The sequence below is a fragment of the Parasteatoda tepidariorum genome, chromosome 6, assembly GCF_982258835.1.
Source record: "Parasteatoda tepidariorum strain Cologne lab strain chromosome 6, Ptep-v5.0, whole genome shotgun sequence".
NCBI lineage: Eukaryota > Metazoa > Arthropoda > Arachnida > Araneae > Theridiidae > Parasteatoda > Parasteatoda tepidariorum.
In genome coordinates, this window is record NC_141760.1 from 81,064,591 (window position 1) to 81,083,504 (window position 18,914).

General features: G+C 29.3%; 1 protein-coding gene across 2 annotated transcripts in view; it reads right to left on the bottom strand.

The window, feature by feature from the left end:
* Positions 1-18,914, bottom strand: part of LOC107456079 (somatostatin receptor type 2-like) — a 148,889-nt gene that overhangs the window by 11,419 nt on the left and 118,556 nt on the right. For both annotated transcript variants that reach the window (XM_071178454.2, XM_087166093.1), the window contains exon 2: positions 18,713-18,842. The gene's annotated coding sequence lies outside the window, so the exon portion shown is untranslated. The remainder of the gene's footprint in view (positions 1-18,712; positions 18,843-18,914) is intronic.

Sequence of the window (18,914 nt, forward strand, 5' to 3'; positions counted from 1 at the left end):
AAATAATAAGTAAAAAAATAACAAACAACAGTTTAAAAAAAAAAAAAGGAAGGAAATTTTATTTAAAACTTTTTCACATTTTAAAATCATTCTTGAAAAATTGCCGTCCATGTAAGTTGATCTGATTTCGCTACTCGCTTTATAGTCCATTTTCATACTGTTTTTTCTTTTTATTTTATTTTATTTTATGTTTTTACATGTTATTTTTACTTATTTTTACTTCTTGTATTCTATTTTATTTGTTGTAATTTTTATAAAAAAAAATTTCAGTGCTCCTCACACTATTGTATTAATATATTTTGCTTTGGCTTTATTGATACAATATCAGAAAGCACTGTGTTTTACGGATATAATCGTGTGGGCTGATGAAAAGATTATATCTTTTTTTCCGTGGTTTTTTAAATAAAATTTCATCCTTTTTTTTCTTCTTTTTTTTAAATTGTTGTTAGTTATTTTTTTACTTATTTTTCCCCCCTTTTTTCATATGTCTTTAATTTTTCTTTGTTTTATTCTTCATTTTGAACTTATCTAATGGGTTCTGTTTACTTGCAGCTTAAGCGCAATAAATGAAACTTATTGTTTTTCTTAACTTTCTTCGTGTTTTCTTGTATTTATTTATATATATATATATATATATATATATATATATATATATATATATATATATATATATATATATATATATATATATATATATATATATATATATATATATATATATATATATATATATATACAGTACAGAGCCCGTTATCCGGAAAACCAAAAAACCGGAACAAAATTCCTCATAAGATTTTAGGATTTTTCTTCCTTTTTTGAAAGATGTTCACCTTACCATCATTTTGGAAATAATCATTAGTGTATTACTTCATAGTTTTTTCTTCTTTTTAAGATTATTTCCAAAAACAATTTTTTTTTAGTTGGCTTTAACAACATAAAAACGGCTTTCTGTAGCGATTCAGAAAACCGGAAAAATCAGTTATCCGGAATAGCGATGGTCCCGATCGTTCCAGATAATCGGTTCCCTACTATATATATATATATATATATATTAAACTATATTAAACTATTCTAACTCTGTATCTTGGTTCAAATGATTTTATGATGTTCTGGAATTTACCAACATATTCATGTCTGAAAAAATACAAATTAATAAAAGGATTTTTAATTATAAGTTCTAAATTTCTGTTAGCTAACTTATATTAAAAAAACATATAAGCGCTATATTTTTCCCCACATAAATTAGGGCAAATTTTGTAAGTTTCTAATTTAACTAGGGATTTATTATATTTGCCTATGTACTGATTGTATTAAGGTATTTTTTTTTAAGAAAAAGCAATATTTAAAGAAAACCTTCTTATTATACATTAGATTAAAACCATTTTGGCTGTTTAAAAATGATTTTAAAACTTTATTATGAATGTTCATTAGAAAGTGAGTTTAATGCTATTAGGAAAATTCAGTGTATTGAATTACGCGCTTCAAATATTTTGGAGAACCCTGTAAAGCGATTTACATATTGTTTAATTATTCCAATAAACTCAGCTTGTTGTGCGTGGGACTCATTCAATATTATCTATTCATAGTATTATATAATGAGTTTGATATAGATGGTGTTTATCAACGTTACGTGCAACATAAAAATTTAACATGAATGCTGTTTAAAGTTATATCTTTATGTTATGCATCAATTTAGAAAAAAATTCCTTTTTTATACTATACTGACTAAATCAAATACATTTAATTCAATATAATTGATTTTACTTATAATAATAAATTAAAGCAAATAGTTTAAAATCTTTATTATTAAATAAATTATTAAAGTAAACTAATAGGAACAAAATAGTTCTTGGTGGGATTTTTAATGTTTGAAAAAAGTTTAAGGTAGAAATGATAAGCCGTAACTTTTTCAATTTAAGTCTGAAATATATAAAATATTTTTTTAATTTTTGCTATTTTGAAAAGGTACTTTTTTTAAATAAAATTTTATTCCTCTTTAAGCTTTATGCATGTAAGCATGCATTTGTTTAAGTCAAAAAGCTATTGAAATTTTAATTGGCAAGAAAAGAGAGATAAATTTTGTATGCGCTGTCAACAGGAATAGAACTTTTTTTAAAAAAAAATATTGAGCTCTCTAACTAGCAGGAAAGTGATTAAGATTGTAATCGGCGGCAAATTGTATTCGAAGTTAATTTCAATAATATAATTAATTGTATTTAAAGTTAATAAAGTGCCTTACATCGCATGGCTCAAAGTTCAAGTGATCTATCCCAGGGCTAAAGAGAATAGAAGGGCTAGTTCACTCCGCTCTTAGAGCTGAAGCTACGATTTCCCTCCTCATGACGTCACTGTGTCCACAGATCTCGGAGATCGCAAGATATGATAACTTTGCATCTTTCTCTTTGTAAAAATAAGCTAGACTTTTTCTAGTTATTAGCCTTCAAACTTTACGTAATTAACACATTATTTCCGTTCATAAACATAGTTTAAAAAAACTTTCTTGGTTATTATATTAAAAAAAATACCATTTTAAACTTATAAAAATCTTTTGCTAGTTGGTGAAAATGACACGATAAATACTTTATTTTAAAAAGTTCAGTTTTAACTTTAACTATTAAGAAAAATGAAGGCATATATCGACACTTTTTTTATCTTCCTTTTCTTTTATAACGATAAGTTAAGTTAAATTTAGAATCCCTGATTTTAAAATATGTCGTTAATAGCAATTTGTTCATACTTAATCATTAGGAAACATCAACCTTAAACGCTAATTACTGAAACAAAATAATAATTTAATTTCATAATGACATTAGAAATTTTACAATTGTTTATAGACATTTAAATTTACGATGATATAATTTATAGATATTTAAATTGAAGAGAATATAATTTTTAAAGGAAATCATAAATATTTAGAATAACTACATTAAAAAATATGTTATGAAATTTCAACTATATACTATACATTTTATTTATACTTTTTATTTACATTTTAATTTTTTTTGACTTTATCCATTTTTTAATTCTTTTCACCTGCCTTTCTTTATGAAGTAACGAGGCGGTTTCTATTTAGATAATAAATTTTTGGAAAAGTTCTTTACGACAGAATAAACGTATTACTGTTTTATATTAACTGTGTCATTTCGGAGTTCTTCCGTAGTTCTTCTTTACATAGTTGTTCATTTACTTTACTTACATAGTACTTTTACTTACATAGTACATTTACTTTACTTTACTTTACATAGTTGTTCATTTACTTTAGGGAACGCGCGAAAAATTATACTTTTTTCTTTTGTTTTTATATCAGAATTTTTGCAAGTTGCAATCGCGCAAACTGGCATTTCGATAATAGTTTTAAATTCTTGTAAATTCACTGCAAAAACTGAGGAAAGTCATTATAGAAAATAACAAATGTCTTAGAATATCTCGCAAAAAGAAATGATCCAATATTAGTTAGAGTTAGTAAGGCCAAACGCTCCGTTCTTGAAGTAAAAGTGCGAGCTTTGCGCCAAAGTGACGTCACTAGAGTGACGTCGGTGGATCGGCGCGGCGAGAGATACTTCAAAGGAGTGAACCAGCCCTTCTATTCTCTTTAGCCCTGGATCTATCCACTCGGAAAGCTGTTTGGGATTTGTTTGGCGATATTTTCTCTTGGGAGGTAACCTCGTGATAAATTCTATCCTTAACAATCTGGAAAAAAAAATGAAACTTGCATAGTCTTTAGACACAGATCTCTTATATTTGAGGGCTCTCCTTTTTATAAAGTGACCGAAAATTATATTCATAATTTCATCGTTACAAACACGAAAATTAAATAAAATATCTAGACACGGTCCCGCAGTGGATTGATCGCAAAGACACGGTTCCCAGTAGAACGCTAAAGTTAAGCATCACTAGCTCCTGCCAGTTAGTGACCACTTTGATAAGCTTGCGAGGGACCAAGGGTGTGCGGTATGGGTCCTCGTGAAACTTCTCTACAGTAAAGTGCTCGACTTCACGCGCAGGACGTCGGGCTATCAAATAAGGGGAGCCATCCCTGCTGCTGAGGATCAAAATTGCGGCGGCATGTCTTCAGGTCATCTTTAGGGATGTTTTCTACACCGTTGCCAATAGCCCATTGTGCAACTCAAGTGTGATGTAAATAAAGTACTTACCTTTCCAGATACGCTGATTTTCATGACAATGAGTGCATCTCAGTGTGAGACCAGTCGTAAGCAAGACAAAATGGATATTGTAGTATTTGAATGGTGTATTGGTTTGATTTCATTTAAAGTCCATCATATGGACTTTAAATAGTTATCCACAAATAGTTATCCATGAAATATTTTGTCTGATAGGTTGGGATCACGGCCATGGAGTTAAAACTTAGTAACTACAATATTTTGTAAATAATGGTTGGATAAAGAGTAACATTTTGAGGGGAATATGATATCATAATATAAAGGGAAAGAAAGGTAAGAAAATTTTCACGAATAAATATTAGTTAATAGCCATTATTTTCAGTAGTGCATATCCGGATTTTTTTGTTTAACTTCCTGATCTAAGGAATTTTAAGACTACATAAATAAAAAGATGCACATCAACGTAGGGAAGACAAAGAAAAGTGCCACAAAGAAATCTAACCAAATATTTGATATCAAACAAATATATTTAAAGACATTACATATTTTTTCTACTAATAGGCCAGAAAAATGATGAAAACTTAACAGTTGCTGTTAGTATTTATGTATTTTTGACTAATATATTCAAGAATGAATTCATTCAGATTTAATCATCTCTTGTGTTCAATAGGTAATTTTTGTTTGGTAGAAGATTAGCAATAAATCCTCTCATAAGATTTTCCAACCATGAAACTCGCATTAATAATTTATACTGTAATCTTAAACATATTTTTTTAAATTTTCTCTTAACTTAAATGGATTAAACTTAATGGCTAAACAGTATTAAGATGATACAAAATAATACTAAAATAATATTTTTGAAAAAGTTGGACTTACCTAATATACGAACTAAACGTATCATTAGTGACAGTCAACACAAGCAATAAATTTTGAAACATAATATTTTCTTTTTTATGTGATATAAACAATTATTCAAGTTTAGTGTAACTTTCAAGTGTAAACACTTGCTCTTAGACTAGTTCTCCATGCATAGTGCTTGATTGGAGATTTTATTATCAAATTAAAAGGGGCCGGGATAGCTTGTCTGGTAGGGAGCTGGACTCCCGTTCGTGAACACGGGAATTCGAATCCAGACAGCCGAAGTCTCCCCGTATAGTAAATTGAGATTGGTACTGGTTAAATCTGTGGAGTCACAAAGTTCCTTTAACAAATTACACCTCTGGGGGTACTGAATTGTAGATTGATTGTTCTGCATTTCAGGTCAAATTTGCGATTTGCGTATGAATGGATGTATGCATGTATGGGTCAGCCCTATAAAATGGTGTGACATATGAATGTGGCAGAATACGAATTCTTGGCCATGGATGGCTCCACTGGACAAAAAGAACAATCCCCCCATTGCCTTAATGGACCACAACATTATCAAATTAAATTTATAAGTTTAAACTATCTGATTGACTTACTTTTCACAAGCATTTCTTCGATAAAAAAGAATTCAGTGTTTGAACTTGAGAATACTTTGTTTTCAATTTATAATAAATCTATGTTTTTTTCGATAACATTTCAATTCTCATAAAAAAAGTGATGACTAAGTTTTGCTTTGCGCAATGTTATGAAATCATACAAACAGTAAATAAAGCAATGCATTAATGCCACATGCAGATCGATATTTTGAAATTATGCCTTGAAACAACAAATCTAAAAAGAGTGCACTTTACGTTGCTTAGGAAGAAATTTATCTGTTGATTATAAACCATTTGAAGAAATCTCTTAACGACGAAATAACTCAAAGAATTTTATCAAACCTTAGATGATTGCCTAGAATCAAAACAAAATTTGATTTAGGAGTTCCTTGAGCAGTAGATAGCTACAAAAAAAAAATCCCGAAACATCTATCGCTGCTCTCTTTGAAAGTAAAAGTTTTTAGACGTTGGTTGCTATCTGGGAAACGTAAACAAATTGATCCTTGAGTTCACAACAATTCGGCAATTTCATGAATTTGAATATGTTAATTTAATTATAACTTTTCCTCCTAAGTATATTTATATATATTTTTCGATATTATAACCGCTGTTGGACAGCCGACCCAATTTTTCGGGTTTTGGACTGCTAATTTTCAACTCCCTAGCCTTGTAATTTTAATACCAATCGGGAAGACAAGGGAAATCCTAGATCAACTATTGGGAAATATTTGGCTTCGCGAATGAGTTTTTGAGTGAACTAACCCGCATTTGCATTACATGGAGAGGCAAACCACGAAAACCTCCCGTGATTAGTGTAAAGGCTGTTAATTGCGACAGCTTGGAAATCATGAATTCCGGGATAGAAGGATCGAGGTTTAGGTCGAAGGTAGGAAGACCAAACAGAATAGTTCCTGCGAGGTTATTCAGCTGTATACCTGCTGTATATAAGGTATATAAGGATATATAAGGTATATAAGGTATAGCAGGTATATAAGGATACCTGCTGATGAACACAATCGACAACCACGGCTAAGAGTGGCAAGGGGACTCTAACCCATGATCCGTCTATCACTGAAGATATTTTAAGTTAGCAATATGATCGGTGCAAGCCAGGTGCGGAATTCGAATCTAACAGCCATCGCTGGGATTTGAATCCGGTTCACCTCATTGGAAGGTGAGCGCTTTCCTCCCTGAGCCACCATGCCTCCAGCCTAAAAACATATGTTGAAATTGACATTACAATTAGGAAATTGTAAGAGAGAAGGAAAATTAAAAAAGAGTGACTCAATATGTTAAATCGGGAACCTTTGGCAAATGGTGCTTCTGTAATGTCGTTGGTTATTTTATTTTTTGATGCAGTATCACCTTCATACAAGCCAGTAAGATGTTTTAAAATCTTACTAGAAAGTATTATCAAGAGTGAACAGCAAAATTACCCTGTGGGGAGAGTAATTATTGACAATGCCAACCTTCATCTATTAAAAGGTACCTCATGATTGAATCAAGTTAGCATGTCTTATATACCAGTGAATTGATATTTAATAATCGTAGTGGTAGTTACGCCGCAATACCTCCCCCCCCCAGAATTTTATCAGGGATAGAATTCGATGAACGGATACCACTAGTTGCTGTTCTTGTGAAAGACCGGGAGAGCTGCATTAAGGTCACCGGATTTTTGAGTGCTGAATGCGAGAGGTGCATTAATTTCACTGTCGTAGTCGTTCCTGTGTTGCATTTAGCAGTAGAGTGTAGGCTTGGTATATAAGACAGGCTAACATTTGATTCAATCACGAGGTACCTTTTGATAGATGAAGGTTGGCATTGTCGATAATTACTCTCCCCACAACACCATTTTCTTCAACATTTTAATGCTTCAATACGTTTGATATGTGCACATCAATCTAGAAAAAATTAATTAGATTGTCTTCAAATGATGGATTTTATTGCTCTTGATATAATTTATTTGTATCAGAGTTGTTGTGCTATTCGAAAAACGTTTCAGAATGCTTGCTCAGTATAGTTTTCCATGCTGGGTCACCAAACCTTTTAAAGTAAGCTTAGCTGATTTAATATATCCAATGTGGGTCTGCTGCATATAGCATAATCTCTGACTTTAGTTTCAAGAAAATACAGAACTACAGTTTACATAGCTGAATAACACAGATTAAAGCAACTTTAAATATTATGAGCAACAGCTATAAAACACCTAACATCTCCATAATATTTATATATTAATAAAAAAAATAGAAGTATAAAAGTATTTTCTGGTGCAAGTAACTTTTTGATAATTAATATTTCTTAAAAAAAATTTAATTTCAAACATATTTAAAAAAAGAAAAAGAGATTTATAATTAAAAAACCATTTGAGCCTTTTCGTGCAAATTTAGTGTTTTGTCATTTAAAGTTAGTTTCTTCAAAATGATGCAAAAATTTGTGTACCCTACAAGTGTCAGACTATTATTAAATAGCATATTTAAAATAATAAATAAGTACAAATAATAATAATTATTATTATTATTTTGCATGGGATTATATATAAACGAATTTCATAATCAAATGCAAATTTTTTTTGGTTAACTTTAAGTATTCTCGTGAAGTGGCGAAATGCCCAGAGTGTAAAATTAATATTAAAGGATCCAAACTTTCGGCCATCTCTCCTGACCATACTATTTTTTAAGGTCAAGAGACCGAATCCGTTGAAAAAGTGATATGATTATTCAGAGAGGGTATATTTTCGTCTCCTAAATTAATAAGCATTTTAAAGGGAGGCCATCGAACAATTAAGATTGCGTCTCTGAACATGAACATCCAATCATCAAATCAACAGCTACTCGGGGTATTCTCTTTTTTTGGGCACAGTGTGCTAAGCAAATAATAGGAAGTGCCTGCTATAAGTAATTAATAATGTAAGCGTTATAATAAAAACGCCACGTCAATGTTAGAAACCATTCCTTATATCGGTTAATTTTATGATTTTTATTTTGTTTTTAATTTAGTTCCGTCAACACTATTATAATTTTCATTCAAAAATTATAATTACAATAATTTTGAATTTTTATTCAAAAATTATAATAAAATAATAAGCAGCAATCTGTCTATCCAATTACTGGTATAGTTTAGGGTGAAGAACAATTTTACCTTTACGGTTTTGAAACCGTTTACAACTAGTTTGGTTTTAGAACCATGAATGCAAAACTAAACGGTTTTTTAACCATTTACAACAAGCATGGTTTTAAAAGCGTATAGAGGAAAGTTAACTGGAAATTAGATCTAAGCTTTTTGTTAGGTAATGGACATTGGAGAGTGCGAGACACTGGAATTGTCATGCGTTGAAAGGAATAGACTAAATATTGTGGTTCCAACGCTGGGACTCGAACCTTCGTTCCATCGGTCTTCACAGTAACAGATTAGCCTTCTCGCCTATAGTATGTACCCAACTGCAAGGAACAAATTTGGTTCATTAGGTGGGTTTAATTCATGCGATAAAATATGGGTTGATTAAACATATTTGGTGGCCATTAACCCCTTAATGATCGGTTAATTTTCAGGAAAACGGTTATAAAAGTCTCCATTTTTTATCCCTGAAAATTCTATGAAACTATGTGTATGAACAATATATATATTCATTTTTAATTTTTGATTTGTTTTTATTTTGAAATTTTAAAAAATTTAATTTTTAGGAAAAGCCAACATTCAGTGTTAAATGCTGGTTTTCCAGCAAGCAAGGAAAATTTTAAAAATATGTGTTTTAAAAATATCCTGGTACTGCTATCTGTTGTGTAAAATGAGAAATAAAATGTTTTCCGGACAAAAAAAATGAATTAGTTTCCAGCCCGTCAATATCACGGGAGCGAGAAATAACGAACGAGGTCTCAACCTGTCATTTTCACGGGAGAGAGAAGGAAGGAGTTTAAAAATAAATTTTGTCTTGAGCACAAACCAGGTGTACTCACAAAGAGCCTAACTAGGAATCTTTGCTAAGATAACAAATAACATATCACAAATACACGCATTTGATTAGTGCTGATTAGCTGACTTTAGTGCTGGCATCTGGTTTAAAATAAAGTAATCATTTATAATTACCTTAAAAATATCCTGGTACTGCTATCTGGTGTGTAAAATGAGAAATAAAATGTTTTCCGGAAAAAAAAATGAATTAGTTTCCAGCCCGTCAATATCACGGGAGCGAGAAATAACGAACGAAATCTCAACCCGTCATTTTCACGGGAGCGAGAAGGAAAGGGTTAATAAAGGGTTTTTCTCAGAGTTGACAGTTCAAATACTATCTTAAGTCAAAATGCGTGACTGTTTTTTTTTTGTTTTTTTTTTTTGAATATGGCAAAATAACAATTAAATAAATTGTTATTTAACCAATTTTTCCACAAAATTTTTAACAGTGTGAAACGTAAATTATATTTTTTTCGCAACATCTCTTTCAATTTCTGGTGTTAAGTTTATATAATCCTATTACATAAAATGAAGTGAAGTTGCCGAATAATTAATAAGTCATTCTGTTTCATCGCTTTGGGAGCTTTTAATTATAATTAGTCGTAGTTCAAAGGAAATTTCCTTGAGACAAATAATATCGCAAATACAAAAGCTTAGTGTAAAGTTATTCACGCCTATGATGAATTATTTTCAAGAATTAATTTCAAGAAATGGAAGCCATTGTTTACTCTAAAAATATATTATAATCTGCAGGGAGACGTTTCTGTAAATTCAATCAATTCCATGAAGAAAAAAAGTAAATAATAAAGCTAATTTAGAGAAATGAATACACTGCACTGCCGAAGAGAATGTTTCTAAAACCTCTCAATTTAATTAATTTAAGAGATTTTATCGATGAAGACATATTTAAATGATATTCACTTAAATAACTTATGAATGAGATAGCTAATACTTTTTTTTAAATTCAAAATTATTCGAATAATTATTTCATAAGGAAATATCAATTACATACTGCAGTACTAAAAAAATTCTTCTTTAGCGTCGCTAAATAAAGGTTTATGTTTATTGTGTTATAAATAGTTAATTACATAGTTCTCAATCACTTCATTTTAAAAATAAAAATACTTATTAGTTACTAAAAAAAAGAATTACTTGAAATTACTTACTAAGTTACTTATTTTTAAAAATAAATCACATTTTTTTAATAAAAGAACCTTAAAGGCCATAAATCTAACTTGTTTCATATAACTTTAAAAATTCACAATAAAAAGATTTATAATAAAAATAAAATAATTGCTAGTACCTTTCTTAATGTATTAATAATTGAACTTTCCTAATAATTTCTTAGTTATAATATATATTTTTATCCAGAGAATTTTATTTTGAAATAGAATTTGATTCTGATTCAAAGTGCCGTTGGTTTATTTTTGTTATAAATTAATCTCAATAAGCAGATTATAACATATTTTATAATTTTATTCTTAAAATTTGAAACATTTAAGCAAAAATAAATACAATTTCGTGATAATTTTTGTAATTTATAATAAAATTATTAAAGAGTTTTTCTGTGCGTCTCTTTTAAAACTCCAGAACTGTTTTGTATCACCATTCTGAAGTTTTGACGTAGAATGTAGAGGTCAATTTTACCAACTGGTCCTAAAAAGCACCCAAAATTTTAATTAAATCATTAGGGAGAGAAGGTTTAAAATCTGATTTTTCTTAGTGATTTAAGAGTTAACCAATGTTATACATAAATACAACTGTAGAGGAATCTTTTTTCTTAAAATAATTAAAAGATAGCATTAGTGATGTTTGCTAGTTTATTGCTTTATTCGATTAAGAAAAGAGTTTATTTCATGTTTCTTCAGTCTTCCTTGAGTAGTGTGCCAATCTGCCAACACTTAATCCAAAAACATGACAAACCACTAGAAATGTAAAAACATTTGCTTCTAAATGTTCACCAATTTTCAGTTACCATAATAGCAAAGAGATAAAGTATTCCTCTTCAACAAGAGAACACTAACTGAAGTTGCTGCTTGTGTTGTCCGACTGAAATTTGCAACTGAAATTTTTTGTACCGCAAATGGTTATCTTTTAATAAGTTTTTATTCGATACTTCAAATAAGCTTAAGAAGTGCATGAGGCGTGAAGCCTGAAATTATCTAAAAACCAATTGTTTATTCTGTTTACAGTTACTTTAGTGAGAGTCTAACAGCCGATACAAAGAGCAATTTTAGAAACTCTTCCTAATAATGGTTCAAAAACTTCAATTAATCCAATGAATCAAGAACGAATAGCATATACTGTTAGAAAAGGTTTCTCAAAATCGAACAAAAATGTGTCAAAATATCAACAAAGTCAATCAGAAGTCAAGTAATAGTCAAACACAAAAATCGCATGCATTCAAAATTGAGCAACATATACTCCTTTTCAGAAAAATGCATAGTTTCAAATAAAGATGAGGAGGCAGAAATGCATGAAAGCGATGTTTTAGTAGCCAGTAGGATTCAAACTAAGAACCTGTCGACTCCTAGTAGAATGATTTACCCACCATAGTTGTAACAGGGTAAGTTAGGAAGCTTGATACAGTGACACACCATGAAAACATTCCACTCACATAAAATGTTTTAAAATATAGTGAAAGGAGTAAAATGTGAAATTGAAATTATCTATCTCTTGACTAAGCTATTCGGTAAATACACTATCCTACAATAATGGCAGACACTTTCGGTTTTTGATATATTTTTGAATTTCTCAAGAAATACTTAGTGAACTATTTTGCAATTTTAGAGGTGTTTGATTTATGAGACGTATTTCTGAACACCCTGTGACAGAAAATCTAGCAATAAGCTTGTAACTTTTATTGATTACTATGTTTGCTATTTGCAATGTTTGCATAAATTTTCCGTAACTTAGCTTAAATATTTATGGAGATAAGAGCATTTTTATAAACCACGAATTTTTCTTTGTTTCATGTTTTTTTACAATAACTTTAAAAATATTTAGTAAAATTGAACAACATGTTTGGAACAATCTAAAATAAATTACATAATTATTGTTTTAAAATTTGGAGAAAAAAAAATTTAAAATGCAAGAAGATTTGAATATTTAAAGTTATTTTTGTGTACTGCGCATACCCGGAGTAAATTTTAAATCATTTTTTCCTACTTTTTTATCGTATTTGACAAACTAATCAAAAAATTTTATATAAATATCTTAAAAACGTGAAAAGTTTCAAACAATTTTTTAAGTAGTTTTCGCTCCTTCTAAAAGAAAGTTCATAACGATAAGGGATTTTCTACGCATTAATTTGTTCTTGCTGTCCAGTCACAATAAGGTAGTGTAATTTGAAATACTACGAAATAAAATTTGTGAAAAATCCCTGATTATTTTGAACTTTCTTTTAAAAAGTACAAAAACTACTTAGAAAATTACTTGAAACTTTTTAAGGCAAGGAATTATTTTGTTTCATTTGTTGTCAAATACAGTTCACTGCAAAATTTTAAAAAATAGTTTTAAATTTAAAGTTAAAATAAAATTTTTAATAGTTTGAATTAAAATGCACAGTACAAAAAAAACAACTTTAAATACTCATATCTTGCTCATTTTGTAACAATTTTTTTCAAATTTTAAAACAATATTTTTGTAATAATTTCTAAATTGCTCCAAAAATTTTGTTCAGTTTTATTAAATATTTTTAAGGTTATCGCGAAAAACCATAAGACAAAAAAATTAGTTTTTTATAAAAATGTCCATAGCTCTCTATATATTTGCCTTAGGATTACGAAATTTCATTCAGATGTTTCAATGAACTTTTAAAGTTACCTATACAAGTTACATGTTTATGGTTTGATTTTCCTGAATAGGGTATTTTAAAATACTACTAGTGGGTGTTCTAAATACTACTACTAGTTTTCTTCTGTAATTTATTATCAGCCTTTCAAACCTCTGAAGGATTTAAACTTCATTGCAAAATATTAAAAATCACATGAACCAAATACTTTTTACAAAATAGTCCTTTAAACATTTCTTGATAAATTAAAGAAAAATTCAAAAACTTATAGTGTTTCTTAAATTATTGTAGGTCAGTGAATTTTCCAAATTGCAACGACCATTAAAACCTCTTTGTACCATTGAAATTGGAAATTAATATGCCATGTTATGTAAATTTAGCTGGCCTCCATGAAAACATGCTACTAATATGGCTCTTAAGAAGTCCTAATGTCATGATTTCCTAAAACAACTTTTGCGAGATTGTTAAATATATATAAAGTTGTGGAATTTTGTAATTTATTAACATATACAGTCTTGTAAAATAAATTTAAAAGAATATAAATATAGTTACTTTTTTGAAGTTCGGAACTTCGGTATTTAATTTATTTGATGTTCAAATTGATAATATTGTGTAGAGATAATATTAATTCATTGCCTTTTAATAATTTTTAAAGCAATTTTTTTTCATGCTCCTATGAGATATTTATATTCCCTTTCTTATTTAAAATCAAATGCTCATAAAATTGTATTTATATTATATTTAAGACATCAAAATAATCGCCGACCGGCCTGTGTAGGGGGCAGATAACTGTCCTTGACTCAGAAAGGTCCTGGGTTCGAATCCCGGGCAAGGCATGCATGTTTCTTTCTCTCTCTGAGTGTTCTATGTCCATTCTCCTTTGTGTGTGAATGTGAACCGCCCTAAAAACGGGTTGTGTGAATGGCGTGGCAGAAGTCGAATTCCTGGCCATAGATGGCGCCACTGAAAAGCAGGAACAATCGCTCCCCCACTGCCTGAACAGGCATACGACAAAAAATAATCTGAATTTGAAATTTTTTTCAAAATATGGAAAACTTATTCCATAATTAAATTATTTATAGCACGTCTTTTGCTTAAATTAAGATCCTTAACAGCATATTCCATTTCAACAAAAAATATTGATTCAAATCATGCACTTTTAACAGAAAAATACGTCAAATAAAGTTTTGAAACTTTATTGGACAGTATTACAAAGAGAGAAATTCGAAATTTGATTCTAAAATGTTTGTTTTACACTGATTATTACAAAGTAATTTACAATTTGAATTTATCTCAGCTTAGTTTACTTAGAACAGGTTGAGAGTTTACGAATAACTGGAAAATAATAGAAGTTTTTAGAAATAAAAGTAGCGAAAAACTGTCACTATAACAAAAATTTACAAGCAAAGTAGAAAAGTCGCAACTCTTTTGAAAAATATAGACTGTATGCAAAGTCATCGTATTTTCTGATGCGAAAATAACTAGATTTCACTTTTCGATTCATCGATTCGCAAAGTTTCTGATAAAAGAAAAATGCATATCAACGGAAAAACTCCAGTTCAGAGATTATTAACTTCTTTCAGCGTGAAGTTTTAGCAATGCGTACAAGAAAAAAAATTTAAGAACTGTTTTTTACGTTAATGGATATACTTGTATTTTTATGACTAATTTAAAATGCATACTTGTATTTTTTTTTTACTAATTTAAAATTAAGACACCCATTTCGAATAATTTTGGTTACGATGGCAATTTTTTCCAGTATACTTTTTTTTGTAGAGATTTTTGCAATTTATACTTGAATTTGCTTCAAAACTAGTTTTTTAAGCAAATATTTAAATCGAAATTTAAAACTGTTTGATTTAAAGATCATTTACTTAAAAAGGTTGAGGAATGTTATGAGCTATAAAAAAACGTTTATGAACGTTGACGAATGTTTATGATTGCTGGAGAAGGCAGATGGTAGTTATTATTAATGAAGAAAATTTCAAAAAAATAAAGAATATTATGAGCAACGAAAAAGACATGTAAATTCTCTGATGAAGGTTATAAATAATACGGAAAATTATAGACAATGTAGAATGGTTATACAGCGTTGTAATTTATACTTAAAACTGTTTCGTAACCAGTTATTTTAAGCAAATATTTCAGCAGAATATTTAAAACTGTTTGTTTTAAAAACCATTTCTATAAATGAGTTATACGCACAAAAAAGGTTTATGAACGTTGAATATATATGAATGCTGGAGCAGGTTATAAATAATAATGGTGGTTGTATCTAATGAAGAGAATTGTGAACAAGGAAGAAATTTATGAATCCCAAGAGCCCCCACCATTTAAAAAAAAATCTATCGAAAAAAATCGGTAGCAAACTTTAACCTTGCTTATAATAAACGATGATTCGGTATTTTCGGTATAAACGATGAAACAGTATTTTCTTGATCTTAAAAAAACAAGGGTTATAAAGACACAGTCAATATTAAAACGGTTTTTAACTATTAATCATCTTGAAACTAATTTTAAAAGAAAGAGAACTATTTAAAAGATTACCAAACAGTAAAGTAATATTTAATCACTTATTATTTCAAAGTAATATTTCTATTAAATTGAGACATATCATGGTATTATTCGGGGTAAAAATTAAACTTCGTGAATTGTAAGTCATTAAAACTTGAGAATGAAAAATTCGCGTCTCTTAAATAAAAGAAACAAATGAAGAATTTTATGCATTTTCATATTTCAAATCTATATATTTCTATAAAATTCCCTTTTCTGAAATATTCCATTTTCCCTAGCTCGAGGACTTACATAACTTTCTTTTTCCAACAATGAGAAGTTCAGATCTTTCAACGGAATCACATTTTCTTTAAATTTTAACTTAAAATATCAAAGAATATTATTAAAACCAATAACTCAGTTTAAACCGCTTGAAAAATTTCAACTATATTTTACAGAAAAGAAGGTTTTGACAAGTGTGAGAGCTACGCCATTTTTCTTGTTCCCTATCAACCGCTACCGGAAAACATTTTTCCGAAAATACACGTTCCATAGAAATATTTTCATTAAAAGGAAGGACTCCTAAAAATGGCACCAGTTTTGAAAGAAATTTAGACATTACAAGAGTTTCCAATTCTTTTTTTGAAAAAAAATTGACAACCATAAAAGGGAGAAATGCAGACGACATTTCGTGTTTCGTCTGATTTAAGAGAGAGAACTGTGTTACCCAAAAAAGAACGAATAATAAATTTTACCTCTTTAAACGACCACGTGACGTTATGTTTTAATGATGTCACTGCCGGCATTTAGAATAGTTTATTTCACTTTGTAATTCACTACGTGACTAAAGTCGGAATTGAAATTCGGGATGAAAAAAAAAGAGATCTAATCTTTCGAAATGGAAAGTGGATCTTTGGAATTCGAAACTCAGATTGTTTTGTAAAAAGTGAGGTAAAGCGTAATGAGATTCAAAACTTGTGCTAGATTCAGTGTGAGGCTCCCGTTGGGTACAATATTCATCCTGAAATTAAATTCCATGGCGAATTTTTCGGTAAATTTTAAACAAATACAGATGAAAAGCATTTCCCCTAATATTAAAATACAGAAAAACTTTCTTGGTGTTGAATATTGTAAGTATACAAAATACTAAATTTTGTAAATAGAAAATGAAGATACGAAGTAAAGATTATGCTAAAAGGTTTTTAAAAGGAGAATAATTTCTATTTCCTTTCCCTCATTAATCTTTTTGCTTACTAGTTAAAAAATAAGGGAAAATATTTGAGAACAATAAATAAGCATTATGCGACAACTATCGCAAATTTAGCTAATAATAAATAAATTTACGCATTGAAAGCAGCTTAATCCGATGAAGACATTTTTTTTGTTAATCAGCATCATCATCAAAAGCTGAATAATTTATCTTTTTCAATCAAAGTGTATTTTTAACAACTTTCTATAATTGCGTTATAAAGATAATTATGCCTTCATCAGAAAATAAACCTAATTCAGGTATTTTTTAATATTTCCTCTCCGATGTGTGTGAAAGTTAGAATTACAAATTAATTTTAAGTATTAATGTATTTAAGCACCCCGAATCAACTGTTATTCTAAATTATATGGTAAGGAAATTGAAGGGAATGAAAGATTGAGTCCTAAAAATGTGAAGATCCGATCATTAGATCAAAAATGTTTCAGGGTGAACCATTTTTTTGAAGCACTGTACAACTTTTTTGTATAATTTTTCTGTAAATTTATAATAATGTAAATTTACGCGATGCAATATGTAATAATGCAAATTTACAAGAAAAACACAATTTTTTTGAAATTCATTGAAATCAAATTTTTTTGTAAAAAAGTTTTATTTTTACAAACTAGAAAAGGAGGTCGATTAAGGTTTAATATAGGAATTCAATGATAAAGATTGAGAATTGCATCATTAAGCTCTATCATAATTACATCATATGGATAGAGAATTTCATAATAAAGAATTTTCATCATCGCATCATAAGGAGACCATCATTATTATCATACTAATAATTGCATGGCACCTCATGATAGGGAACGTAATTGTATGCCAATATGAGAGCCACCCCAACCCAAATTCACACCCGAACTTCAGATACACCCTCAAAATAGTAATTCCGTACTTTTCTATTTCAACCTTTATTTGTCAAAAACAAAATACGATTTCTTTCAACAGCTCTCATTTTTGAAAAAGCTCATAATTAAACAAAGCTTGTATCAAAATTAGATGAAAAAGTAAGAAAAATTTGGCGTAGTTTATTGCTTTCTTTATATATTTTTACTTTAAAATCCATAACATTATAAATTTAAAAATTTGATTGATAATGTATGCAAAATACAAATGTTATAGTCTATGTGTTTTTTCTGTATTTATCAAATATTTTAGTACATACAATTGTAAGAATACTTTTCTCTTGCTATCTTAGACAAATTAATTTTTATAGAAATTGTGATTATTACTGAGAAGCTGTTTAGACAGCTTAGATATTTGGTCCGAAATTCCTGCTTCAATTTGAGGCTAAAAAAGGAGAATCTGTACAAGAATGTAAGACTTCAACCAGGAAAAAAAAAAAGAAAAATATGTTGTTTTTCTCCGAACAACGATTGTTGATGTTTTTACACCTGCACTAGACTCTCAGAAATAAAACTCTCACTTTTGACGATTTCAGCAATCCTTGAACAGTATTTCGTTAATTTAAAGGATCATTTTGCTACGAATTCAAGAGATTCGTGACAAAACGTGATCCTCAAATCTATGACGAAAATGTTTCTTCAACTCGAAAGCACATCGGAGAGCATTGTGAAAAAAAGTTTACTAGAATCTCGAAATTAAAATAAAGACTGGAAGATCGAAAATAAAGTGAGCTGACCTGTCGAATGATCAAGGAATCGACCTCTAATCAGGAATATCCCAGGTTCGAATCCCGCTTCGGGCATTCATGTAGCTTATCACTCTGTTCTATCTGTCCTTCTTATGTGGTTGGAGCGACATTGATCCACCTAGAAATTGTCCAAAATAAAGTTATTATTAGAAATGTTAGATACATTAGGCACGACGAGTTTGTTTTTTAT